Consider the following 13176-nt stretch of genomic DNA (forward strand, 5'->3'; position numbering starts at 1 on the left):
TAATAAGTGAACCGTATCCTTTTTCTTCAGTGAGGGGCCCCAAAATATAAAACATGGATTTTGTTGTTACCCACGATGGGGTTTGAACCAATTTCTGAACTAAAAGTTTTTTTCCCTTTTTGTTTTGTTACCGATAAGTCTTTCCTGGGACATAATGCAGTTGACTGAGTTTGATATGACTGATACTTTCTTGATAGCAATGCATGGATTACTAAGGAAATACGAGTGATGGAGAATCTAGCCTTGTTTTCAAAGAAAGCCGTGCTAAATTGGCTTTGGTGTTCTCTTGATATTAGTGAAGACCAGGATGGTGAATCTAAACGAAAGAACTAAAACCTCTCAGAGAATCTCAGCTCAGATTGAATTACTAAGTCAACATATGCTTGCCAGTTGTAAAATATGCCCGGGTTTTTCAGGAGCTCCATATCTGTTTCTGAAATTTGCAACTTGAAACCTGTACTGGGCCAACAGCGCTCGCTCCTGGTGGACCGTGGGTGGAGGCATTGCCACCCGGTGATGCAACTGAAGACTAATCAAGTATCATCCTGGTCTGTTGCTGTGGCTTCTGAACGTTGCCACGTTAAAGAAACTACATGTTTACAATCCAGAATTGGTCTGGTATAAATTATATTGTTGTTTAAGTAGCAGTCAGCCTTCTGGAGAGCTGGCGTCATTGATTCCTTCCCCCCATCTAATATTTTCTGTGTTTGCAACACTTTTTCTTGGCACATAAATTACTCTCACATTTATTTGCTAAGCTCCTTCCCTGAAGACACCACACATGAGGACCAATTACGTGTGCTCAACAAGAGGGATTATTTGTGTGTTTAAATATATTCCACTCGGAATGGGATTGTGACACGCTGAAATGCAATCTCTAGTTTATGTCAGTTGTTTCAGCTTTGCAAATCATTCTTTCAGTTCACATGGAGGGGACGGACTTTACACACAATAAAGACTCTGTATGGTCGGCAATTCAGCTGCAGCAGGGGATCGCAGAGAAATTACCCGTGGTCCCAGAGTTGGTGATGTTATGTGTTGTTTTGATATAGTCTTTTCTATTTAGAACGTAAGCCTGCTCAGCTTAGGCAGGAAATCAGAGTTTTCTGACGATAGGGCAGCGATTTAAGCATAGCTCCTCTTTGGTTGCTGGGTGATCATGATGTGCAGTTTAAACAAAACAAAAAAATTAATCTCGGTTTGAGCAGCAGTTTTCCAGGGTGAAAATTGGTGTAAGGAAAAGGAGTCGAATGAAACGCTGCAGTAATGAATCGCTTTCTTCATTCTGTGAGTGGAGTCAAGCAGGAGTTCTGCTTTAGTGGTACACCTAGAAAACGTATGAGGATTAAATTTAACTTGTTCAAAGCAGATGTTAATTGAATGCATGGGAGAACGAGTGTGAAAGGCTATGAACCTTTGAGTATAAGGTTAATCATTAAAATTTTATCAGAGGAATTTTTGCAATTTGCTCACTTGTTCAGTTTCTTGTGTTATTAATTGTAGAAGTCGAGTTGTGAAGCTTTTACTCCGTTGGCTCTGATAACGTAAAGCACAGACCTCAGAAGGTACATTTTCCCCTGCAGCAGGGAAATCCAAACAAGGCAGTTTAATTTAATGCTTGATTGCAAGGTTAATGGAATCATTGCACAACACAGCTGAGCTTATTTATTCACTTCAAGACAATTTGTGTTTGCATAGAACAAAGGCATTTTTAATGAAAAAAGGCATTAAAAATGCCTTTTTATTCAGTTTGTGCCTTTTTTTTTTTAAAGGTTTGCAAATTAGCCACCTATGGTTTTGTCTCTTCTATATATATGGAGTTGGTGTGTACCATCTGGTTATTTTAAGTTGATTTCACATTGCCAGGCACAGCTGCTTGAGCAGAGACTTAATTCTGCCCTTACTTTCATACGTGTAACTTGCATTTATGAATATATATTCATAAGAGGGAAGAAATTCAAAACTTAGATTTGAGTAAATCTTTCTGTAATTGCTTACTGGTATAACCTGTTATTTAGATAACATAAATCAGACCTCGGCTGATTTATCATATCCTTGTGAACAGGACACAAGACTGTATTAATGAATGTGAGCTTGTCAAGAGTACCTTTAGTGCTGTTATTAGGGAAATGTCTATATGGCTTATTTAAAAATCCTCAGTGAAGTGCATAATAACTACTTCCGAGCATGATTGACTTGGATTGTTTCACTTCCACAGTTTAATTTGAGGTTGCATGAATTACATGTCTCGGCATAAGAGTATAAGGCATAAAAAGGTCTTCCCAGCTTCTGACTGTAAGGACCTGTCTCATCAGGTAGCAGACTATGTTGTCTTGGTACGTCCAACAGCCACAACGTTGATGGACTGTAGGTACAACGCAGCCGAGGTGTTGAGCATGGGCAGGATGGAACTGCTCTAACAGTGTTTCTGTATCGTGGTTCAGATCTGCGATGACTACAATGACAGTCTTGGCACACTCTTGTCACTCGGCAGTTAAAACAAGACCATTTTCAGTTTAACTCTCAGAAGGAGTTGCGACTGAAGCTGGCTCCTGGCCGCCATTAGCATTTCACTGGCGTTTCCAGCTTCTAGCAAGTTTTTTGGCTAATCCCAGATGAGTATGTGGAACCAGGAGAAGGAGGTGGACAGGAAGGAAGAATTGGAAATGAAGCAGAGACTAAGCAGGAAGCCAGAGGACATTCCATGCAGAACATGAATATATCACTATTAATAAGAATGTCATTGAGTGCAGATTTGGTCAGATGCTATGATTTATAGCAATTTCTACAAATGGTAAAAATTATGACTTTCAAAAATAGCTGGTGTAGTATTTTGCTGTTAATCTGTTTTCATAAAATGCAAAATAAGCTTATTTATATGTCTCTTGGCTCAGGTGGTAGAGAACGCTTCACATTCATTGGTGGAGTAAAACCCTTAGACTGGAGTATGTTTATATTCGCTAACTGCAGTTTAATTTCTTGCATCCTGTTACAGTGATGAGATTACTAAAAAGATGAACACTAAAAAGTGTTCAGTGCTGGAGGGAGTTTGTCGGATTGCCTTCATGACCATGGGAACTTGGATCACACTTCAGAATGGCGGAAAAGCAAGTTGAAGCAAGTCATCAAGTTGGGGGTGATGTTGGTCTGTTCTGAATAGCGGGGAGAGGAGGAGATCTGGCTGCTTTTGGAAGGAGGCGAATCCCACTGAAAGCAGAATTCCAGACATGGTGCTGATGGGTATCGCATAAGAAGCTGCATCAAATTTTCTTCTTTCTAGGTGCTGCTTCATTGTAGACAATGGGAAAAATGTTACAATATAAGAAAAAAAGAAGGAAGTTTTTCTTGAGATATTCTTTATGTAGCTTTATAATATGATAACACAGTTTTAAGTCCTAAGCGTGTATTTTTGGTTTTTCCTTATAACCGAGACAATGCAGCCAAAAGCAAACGAAGGTGTCTGCAAATCCTGGCTTTGCAAATGAGGAGTTAAATCCTCCATTCACAGAGAATGTCCTTTAGCAGCACTACCCCGGTACGACCCATCTCATCATTACTGCAGTTGTGCTACTCCAGCAGTGGTAGCGTGGTGCATAAGAAAAGGGTAAAACCGGAAAATGTGTCTGGAATAGACACATATAGACACATGGACTGGGTAGCCTTTGTCTTAAAATGTTAAAACATGACTGGGTTATATCTTAAACTTTAGATGGACTCAACTGTTGTAAAAATATATAGAAATAGATATTCCTGTGTTGTAATGGCAGTGGAATTCCCATCATCTCCTTCCCTCAGAGCACCTCCTGCTCCGGCAAGACTCCCTCAGGAGTGTTGACATAAGTGTTTGTGGAGTTTCACAGTAAATGAACTTGCAGGGAGATTCATCTGCTATTTTATGTGAATAGGTTTATGGAGGGAGGATGTCCTTTCTGTCAGGAGAATGAGTAACTGTATCCATTGAAGTCATCTACAGACCTCAGGAGATCTCAGCTAAGAAAGATACTGCTGAGCTGCTACCACTTTACCGGGAAGATTTCATGCTATCAGTTCACAGTTCCCTCACTTTCAGAAAGTCCTGACGAATGTACTTGCATTCAGTTATTATAATTAAAATAACTTACAAATTCTGCTTTTCCCATTTTTTCTTTGCTAGGGCAACGGGACACCCCTATATAAGGATCCTATATACTGAATAAGCGTTCTAGAAAATAATTCAAAAGTCTCTAAATAGTTTAAAGATAAAATAGATCCAAAAGTAAGAGCCAACACCCGAGCGTTCGTTGCCCACTGTGTCTGTGCTGTGAGTCACTGCAATTTGTAAATATATACCCACGTATATAGTTGCTTAATAGCAAAGTCATGGGACTGGTGAGATTATTCATGTCTAAGAGATCTTCTGTTCTGCTTGACCATCTGCTTGGATTTTATCACTGAGTTGAAAAAAATACTACTTCCAAATGTACGAGGTGTACCTTGGTACCTATAGATACCAATCTCTCTATCGGTGAAAGATCCCACATTTATCTTGAAAAATGACTCGCAGAAATAGGGAAATTCACATTGCAAAGATTCTTTGAAGTTTATGGCCTTGGGATCTGCTGATTAGAATCACAATGCCATACACTTTTATTTTCCAAGGAATCTTTTTACAAGCTGTAATTCAAGGTGGTTTTAGGTTACATAAAGTAATTGCAAAGTTAAGCAACAAATAGTTGAAAGCAAAGGTACAGTAGTTATACCCGAGGGCTGAAATTAGCAGTACCAAAAGGAAAAAAAAGATGTTCTACTTTCAAAGAGGGCAAGGTTAGTCAAGGGAAGCACTGTCTTTTGGCAGATCCATTTCAATGGGCTAAAGACGACAAATTTCTGGGCACATAAGCTTTTCTTAAGGTCTAAAAGAGAAGCAAAAAATTTCATTGCTAAATACAAGTTGAAGAACAGTTGCTCTAAATTTACCTGGATGTCTTAGTAGTTTAGACGAACTCTTCAAGACAGACAATACCTATGAAGCAGAGCAAGATTTAACAAGGAAAGGTGCGATACAATGTTTGCGTGCTGTAGAAAAGAGAGATGGATGATTTATCACCTGTGTAACATGGAGGGGTTAACCGGGGAGAGGGAGCAAATTATTACAGGCTGTAAAAGCTGTCTCTTTATTGAATCTATGGTTTTTAATATCCACCAGAGTTATTATTTTAATATTCTGGTTTATTCTTTGAAGATGTTTTATAGAACTCCCTTGAAGATGAGAAGGAAGAGGTCAGAGATGAAGTAACTGTGTGAAAATTGTCCCCCCTTGGGTAACCAGGTTCTTCTCAACTCCGTGGCTTGCACGTGAATTCATTCAGTGGGCACAGTAATACTGGGTTTGTGGTGTTCTTTTTTCCACATGCATACTTCTGGGATACATACGATACACTGGATGGAAGTATACTACATTCTGGGAAGTACAGGATTCGGTGATAGTGTCAGTTCTGTTTAGAGAGGCATGATGGAATGGACGTACGTTGGAAAGTTTTGTTTTTTTCTCAGGCTTGGTCTATTTCACTCATTGCATGATGGTCAGCAAAGAGTTTGCTTCCAGCAATCAACTTGGTGAGGCTGGGATCTGTTTGAAGGCTAGAAAGAGTTTTGAGGAGGGGATGGTTTAAGAAATAAATAATTTTTCAGCAGAGATTGTATTTGTTTAAAAATTTCTATCCAGGCTCTGGATCTTCATGTCATGTAGCAATAGGGGATGTATGATTGATGGGGGATGTTTGGTGCTATTCTTAAACTGACTTTTTGTAAGAATGCAATTTGTTTTCCTATGGGAGAGTCCCTTTGCCATGTATCCATGGGAAAAAAAAAAAAGGTGCAGATTTTACTCTAGTTAGGACCTATGTGCATCCAAGAAGCCAAGAATTATCCTGTTCTTTTTTAACTAATATATGTTTTAGTAGCCCCACAGGCTGACAAGGCAATTGAGAGCCGTTCTTCACCTTTTTCAAGAACTTTCTTCCCATGAGGAGGAAGTAGAGCTCTGCCACTTGACATTAAAAACAAGCAAACCAACCAAACAACCAACACACCCCGCCATTGCAAGGTGTTCCCTCCAAAATTAGTAGATGGGGCAATCTTCATATGCTTTGATTTGTCACTATAGTTTTAAACTCCTCCTTCAGTATTGTTTTTTTTTGCTTAGATGTAAACACTGAAGACATAGGCTGCATCTAGGTTTTAGGAACGGCATTTCTTGTTGAGCCTTTTTTCCTCGTGTCACGCCCCTTGCTGTTGCTGTGATTGGGATTCTGCATTCCTTTCTATTTTAAGGGGTATTTCCACCTCTGCTCTAGCATCTAATTAAAATGCTTAAGACAGGAGCTGAAGTTCACTACAAAGCTAATGGAAGGTGCCTTGAGGGAGCAACTCATCATGGCTAAGTTAGGACTTTCTTTCTGCCCATGTATTCCCCTAGAAGGCTGCCCTGTGGAGAGGTGAAGGGTCCTTAACATTTTCAGAATTGTGGATACTGATTCTGTAGATATAGGAAAACTGCCTCATTTAAACAGCTGAATAATATACATCTAGGGATGGCAAAAATCATGATCCCACACCACGAGAACTAGATTTTCCTGAAGTGGTGTTTCCTTTCATATACACCCACTTCATGTGTGTAAGTATAAAGTTGATCGAACTGCTGATTCGGAGGCTCTTCTGAAACCCTCAATATTTCTGGTTCCATTGCCAGAGATTAGCACTGTCTCTCTTCTGTTGTATGAAGTGGCTTTTAAAACACTTCAGGCATGTGGGAAATTAAGCCTGTATTCCAAGGGTAAACAAGATTGTAGATACAAAGACCATTTTGAACTGTATCAGGGTCTTTGTGCTTTGCATGACAAACCGAAGAATGTGAAATGCTTGCTGACATAGTGCAGACTTTGTTGTTTGGTTTTCCATGTCGAATGGCAAGAGAGTCAACATAGTCTTGCAACTGACCTACACCAGTAACCTCCGAGCTTGGGATTTGGAGATTGAATAGATAAAACTAATAGCAGACAGCTGTCAGACTCCAAAAGAAGAATCTCGGTTTTGGGCTGTTTGAGGAGTGCGGAAGCTCATTGTGGCTGTAAAGCAAATTTCAAGACAGATGTTTTTTTACAAATATTGTGTGCTTTTCTAAATGTCTCATGACTAGAAAACCTCAAGAATACTCTCCCATTGTTTAGTCTTTGTTTGCCCTTCATAGATAGTTTGTTGGGGCTTTGGAGTTGTCCATAGTTGTACATTTCATTAGAATTTTTCGTTAGTTTTCTTTGCTTCTGTTCTACAGCTATGCATTCTCTTGATTATAACAATATTCTGTTAGTATTATCTTACATCTTACATCTGGATCTAAGCTTTCTGTTTCACGGCTGAATGTTTCCTGTAATTGTATTGTTTGGAAAATGGTATCAAAATTCTGAGTCCAAATGTGAGATGCACGTGTCTTCCTGCATGTTCTTCTGAGCTTTGCTGGGGGTGGGGTGTGTTTCTTTTTCTTTACTCTGTTGATGATGTTTAATGACTACTCGGTCATTTATTCTCAGTCTTGTCCCCTCCAGTGAAGACCTTTCAAACATGGTACTGCAGATGTTGCAAGGGGACACCCTCTATATCATCAGTGAGAAGCCTCCAAGGAATTCAGGACAACCAGATGCTTTGAAGGGGTCCATTGTCTCTACAGGGAAATGAGACTCCTGATTTGGACAGCTAACTAATATGTTTAAAATTGGATGGTACTTATAGCTCTGTTTAGCCAATACACATCCACATCTGCAGTGGAGCAGTAGAAGCTGTAAGGTGTCCGCAACTTTGAGTTCATATTTAAAATGCTACATATTCCATAAGCGGTCAACTCCTTCAGCTGTCCTCAATGGCAACTGCTGTGTTAAGAAGGTAATGAAGTAAGGGGCATACTTTTGGGCTGACTGATGTCAAAAGAATTGAAAACGTCCCCGATCTAGGTACTTATCGAGGCAGAAGATATGTTCAGATAACATGAAGGTTCCCTCCCTATTTCCATGGCACTTCAGAAGGAGGTGCACTCTCTTCCTTACAGCCCTTATATTCCGACTATTCCTGGGTTTTTTGTAAAGAAGGGAATGCCTCATTTCCCATGTCTACATGGCATTTGCTGTTCCATGGGTACAGAGTGACTCCTGAAAGCCAGAGGGCAGACAGAAGTGCTGAAATTGGGACATACAGCCCGTGTAGAATGAAGGTTTGTCCTCCCTGGAAGGACTTTCCAGTTCTGGAGATCAGCTGCGATGCATTCTGTGGTGGGAGTGCTGAGGGGGTGAAAGGGACAACAGTGCATAATTAATTATATCCTTGCTGCCCTGGGATTAATGGAGCTACTGCATTTGTATCAAGCCGTTCCTTGGTGTCATGATAACTTCCTTGGTGGCCAACAAGCTATTCCGTACTGGGGGTCAGTACCCTTCTTATCTGTAAGTCCTCTTCTGCTCTTCTCCATTCCTCAGGTTCCTCATGGTATAGGGATTTTCCAGCAGTATGATAAGGTGACTTTGTGACCTTTTTATGACAGCCAATAGGATTCATAGCGAAGTTGAGACTCCACAGAACAAGTAGTCACTTTGCTCCTGATGTTTCCGAGATGAGCCCCAGCATCCTCAGGCTCAAATGGCCCAGAGTTAACGCAGCTGCGCGGGGCTTAAAAAAGCTCTATTATATAAACAGGCATTATGGCTTTCACGTGATAGTCTTATGTTGCTTAAGTATATACAGTTAAATATACATTTGGCCAGGATAAATAATTGCATACTCTACAGTGGAAACACTTGGAGCTACACTGTGCTGTTACAGCAGTGTTATGAGAATGTGTGTAATTTGCTTTGATGAGCAAAAGTTTTTGATATTCTCACTGAAAATAAAACATCTCACTTTATTAACACTGATTGCTGCAATTTGAGACTAATTAATCTGATGTTAAGTGGCATTGGAACAACGCGAAGCCCGTGTGCAGAGTCCGCAGGGGGAGCCTGAGCAACCACCGCATTGCTGGAGGCTGTGTTTATGTGTGTCCAGGTATACGTGGTCAATAAGTAGCCAGAGGATCAGCACTAAACATTGGAAGTCTGATTAGCGCCTGAGCAAAGTCCAAGGGCTGAGGTCAGCTCTTTTTAACTATATGATTATTTTTTTTGTTGTTTCTTGACCGACAAAGGCTCTGCTCAGCAGCTACTGTGGAGTTACCATGTGCTCTCATCAGCCCCAAGTAATATTTTTATCTTTTTAATCTAATTTTAAATTTAAAGTTTTTCTTCTCTGATTGCGTTGTTAGCTTAAGTTAATTTTCATATATATCAACTAATTCATTCGTTATGGTTTGGGGGAAATGAGCAAACCACCTTGAGTGTTCAAAAAAGTTTTATTCCCTCTTTCATGTTCATAGTCAAGATTGATTTATTCTTGTTATGAAACTCGCAGCTAGAAATACTCTTCGTAACATGACTTAATGCCTTAAACATCTCTTTGAAACTATTGATGTTATATGATACTATCTGATATGTACATGCATAGTTTTTGGTTTCATTTGCATTTTTATGCAAAGATTTCATTTTTATTTTCAGAGGTGACTGAAACATAATGTTGCATTTGCAAAACTAGAACTGGTTTACATGCAGAAGGGAAGAATGGAATATTATCAGGAAATAGGTAGGATGTATTCGTAGACAACCTTATATCTCTATGGAAAGAGAAGAGAGGGAAAAGAAGAAGGAAGAATCGCCAACATGAGCCTCTGGGAAAGAGATATGAGTATCCTGTGCCAACTAAAGTTCACAGAGGTTATGTTCATCCAGGAAAGCCTTATACTCCACTTAATCCATGTTTTGGGACTATGCATATTTTCTATCTAGCCCTAGATAAAAAAATTATCTATCTGTGCTTTGAAAGCATTTCTGAACCAAAGGACTCATTAGATGGATCGGGCGGTGGTGAGATTTATACATGCATTTATACATATACATGCCTTAAATGTGTGTGCAAAAGAAAGACACAAATTTTCTGAAATCAGAAGATGGTGATTTCCAACTGAAGTCAGGATATGAGTTCTGTGCTCTAATTTCATTTGAAATTCTTCGTTGGCTTTTAATTATAACCACTAATCCTTTTTTTGTTGTTGTTAATATAGATTAAAAGCAAATACACCATATGGCAACATGAAGTTGCTTGTCATTGCTTTTGGTCAAGGCATGCTGGTGGTTTGGCCTCCAACACCAATATCTAGAGGGTAGAATCAGAGATGTCTTCCACGCTGTGGCTTAGAGTTTGGGTCCCTTTCTGCAATAGCTTCTGACTTTTTCTCCATTTTAGCAACATTGTGCTTCTTTCTCACCGAGTTTTTATGGGCTGACCTTATTTTAGCTGTAACGAGCTAAACATGTGACTGATAAAATAATCATTCCTTCCTCTGAGTCATGCCATATGTTTTCCCCTCTCTCCACCACCACAATTCCAGTCATGCTTGACCCAGTTATTTTACCTTTCCTACATCACCCCCTCTCTGCTAACAAATTGGTTTCTCTTGCAGCCATTTATCTCTTTCCAAGCAATGCATTGTGCTTTCAGTGGTGGGCTTTCATCATGTCTACCTTTGTCCTCAATGAATTGCTGAAACCCAGCTTCGTCCATTAATACTGTTTGAATCTTAAAAGTTGCTCCTCACTTTGAATACATTCCTCTCTTATTTAATGACATCAGTCTCTGATTTCACTTTTAGATTTTAACACCGTTGGAATGAAGGAGCTTGCAATAGAAGGCGATGTGGTTAAGTTTATTATGGCAGTGTATATGTTATCAAATCATTTAGGAACAAGGGATTATTTTAGAAAGAAAAAAATGAGAGCCAAAGGTAATTTAAGACTTGGCTGAGCAAGGCTGGGCGGGATCATGGGAGGAGAACAAAACTTTCTTTGGACATTTTCAGGAATACCAGTGAATTGTAGCTATAACTTAAGTACAATGGATTCAGCGGAGACAAGGAAAACATAGAGTAACTATAAGAAAAACCTCTCTGGCACTTACTGACTTGTAAACTAGTCTCTGGGAAGTCTGTCCTTTGTGGTTTTTAAAAATCTGTATGAACCAAAGCACAGTCACACATTAGAGGGAAAGTGGTGTGAATAACCAAAAGGGGTTTTCCAGAAGAATCTTTATTTCATTATTAATACTGAAGGCAATGACTTTCCTTGTAGTTTGTTAGGTGTGCCTAGTATGATACAAAATACGAATGCTTGCATTAATCCAACTAGTAATCTGCGGGGGGGGGGGTTCTTTTTTTGGGGGAGGGGAGACATCTAGTGACTTTTATCCTTTTATCTTATTATCCCTTGTGCAGTTCACTTCATTAAAGTCTCTAAACAAAGATATCCAATGACCACTTCTTAATTCTAGAGAAATTGACTGAACTGGAGCTGGTTTTATCAGTACTAGTTTTTGTTAAGTCTCTGGTAGCAAAGTGAGACACCATTTCTCAGCTCAGCCTTAAGAAGATGGCCACAACCTGCCAATATTGAAACAGGGCAGAGAGATGAGAGGCTGGATTAAAATTATTTTCATTTCATTATTGCACTGGGATAAAACAGAAAATAAGAGTTGGGGTTTTGTTCGGTTTTTTTTTTTTTTTTTCCCCCCCCTTACGGAGTAGTGATGCAGATAATGCTGTTCTAATGTAAAAAGTCAAGTTGAGGTCTCTGCTGTGCTGGACTGTAACAGGAATCTGTTTTGGCCTCTTCTGTTTGGATTGTTTCTTTAAAAATATTTCTCCCTGTCTCTCCTGCCAAATTATTTGCTGGAAATAATATCAACACAAGATACTGAAAGGTGTTAATTGGACTCTTGGCTATTGCGGAGCTATCAGGTCACAGAATTGGGATGGAAAGAATTAAGGTTGAAGTCCTTTTAACTCCCACATCCCCCCTGGATGATTTAACGATGAAAATTAACAAAGGGTCCAAGGGAGTCATCTTAGTGTTGTGAAGAGTTACATTTTTTTATAAACCAACAGGATATTTAATGATATTTAATCAAAAAATTCCAAACCATCTCTAAAACATTGCTGTAGCAGTAGCAGAACTGGCAGTTTGAGAGTTTTATCTTACTTGCCAAAGTAGAGGGGGGAGAAAGTGCCTTAAAACCTCTTTTTAACAGGATATATTTTTGACTGGATTTATTACTGCTTCTAAGCTGCTTTTGGGTCACCACTGTGGCGTAAAGGTGTTGCGTTTGGTTAGAAGGTAGGCCTACAAAGTTCTCAGCATCTCAAAGAAAGAATGAGTGGTCACAATTTGGGCCTATATATGTATTGCATATGAAAAATGGCATTAACAGAAAATTGAGGTTGTGTATAGTCTATCTGCTGTGACAAGCCATGGTAGAGCAGCAATCCACCACCTCTGCAGCAGGTCTGTCTCCTGCAGTCAAATAGGAGTCATAAAAAGAAAACAAGAAAAAAAAAAATCTCATAATGAAAGAATATATCAAAATGTGGATTTACGGACAATTTCAGTTCTGATCTTTTCCTTCCAATTTGTCCCCTATTTGTTCGTTCTCCAGGTCGACTTGAGGCTTCTTGTCCCAGTTCTGTTGCTTTTGTGCAGCAGGTCCCAGCCTTCAACTTCAGTGTCTTCCATCTAAATTTGGTTTTGTTTCCTTTTCTTTTTTGCACTTATTCTCCACATACAGTCTCAGCTTCCCTTCTTTACTTATTGCCCCTGTTCTCCAGGGCCCTCCAGAACCATATAAAAAATTTATATTGTGAGACGAGGTTTCTCAGGGAAGATCGATATAGCTTAATAGTAAAATCATGTATATTTTCTAACGATACTCAGGAGTGGTTGTGCCGTTTTTAACCGAGACCAAAGTCCATCCTTAGGTTGGCATGCAGCTTGGAAAACTTCAGGCCAAAACAGCTCGATTTTGGCAAAATGATAAATAATTGAAATCATTCCCCCTGCTAATTATTTCATTACTGTAACACAGCCATCTCTGAAGCAGAGGGTGTAGCCTCAGAGAGAACAAACACGCAGCGTAAAACCCAGCAGGGCTGGGGCTGGGGAAGGAATTACTGGGCAAGGAAGAGTTTTGCAAGTTTGTGCTCTTACAGAAATGCTAGGAAAGGTTCGAGAGTCC

At 39.5% G+C, this 13176-nt stretch overlaps 1 protein-coding gene across 4 annotated transcripts in view; it reads left to right on the forward strand.

The window, feature by feature from the left end:
* The window catches only part of NAV2 (neuron navigator 2), a 429065-nt gene that overhangs the window by 340441 nt on the left and 75448 nt on the right, over positions 1–13176 (forward strand). The window lies entirely within an intron of this gene.

Source organism: Charadrius vociferus, unplaced genomic scaffold (assembly GCF_000708025.1).
Source record: "Charadrius vociferus isolate BGI_N301 unplaced genomic scaffold, ASM70802v2 scaffold115, whole genome shotgun sequence".
Lineage (NCBI taxonomy): Eukaryota > Metazoa > Chordata > Aves > Charadriiformes > Charadriidae > Charadrius > Charadrius vociferus.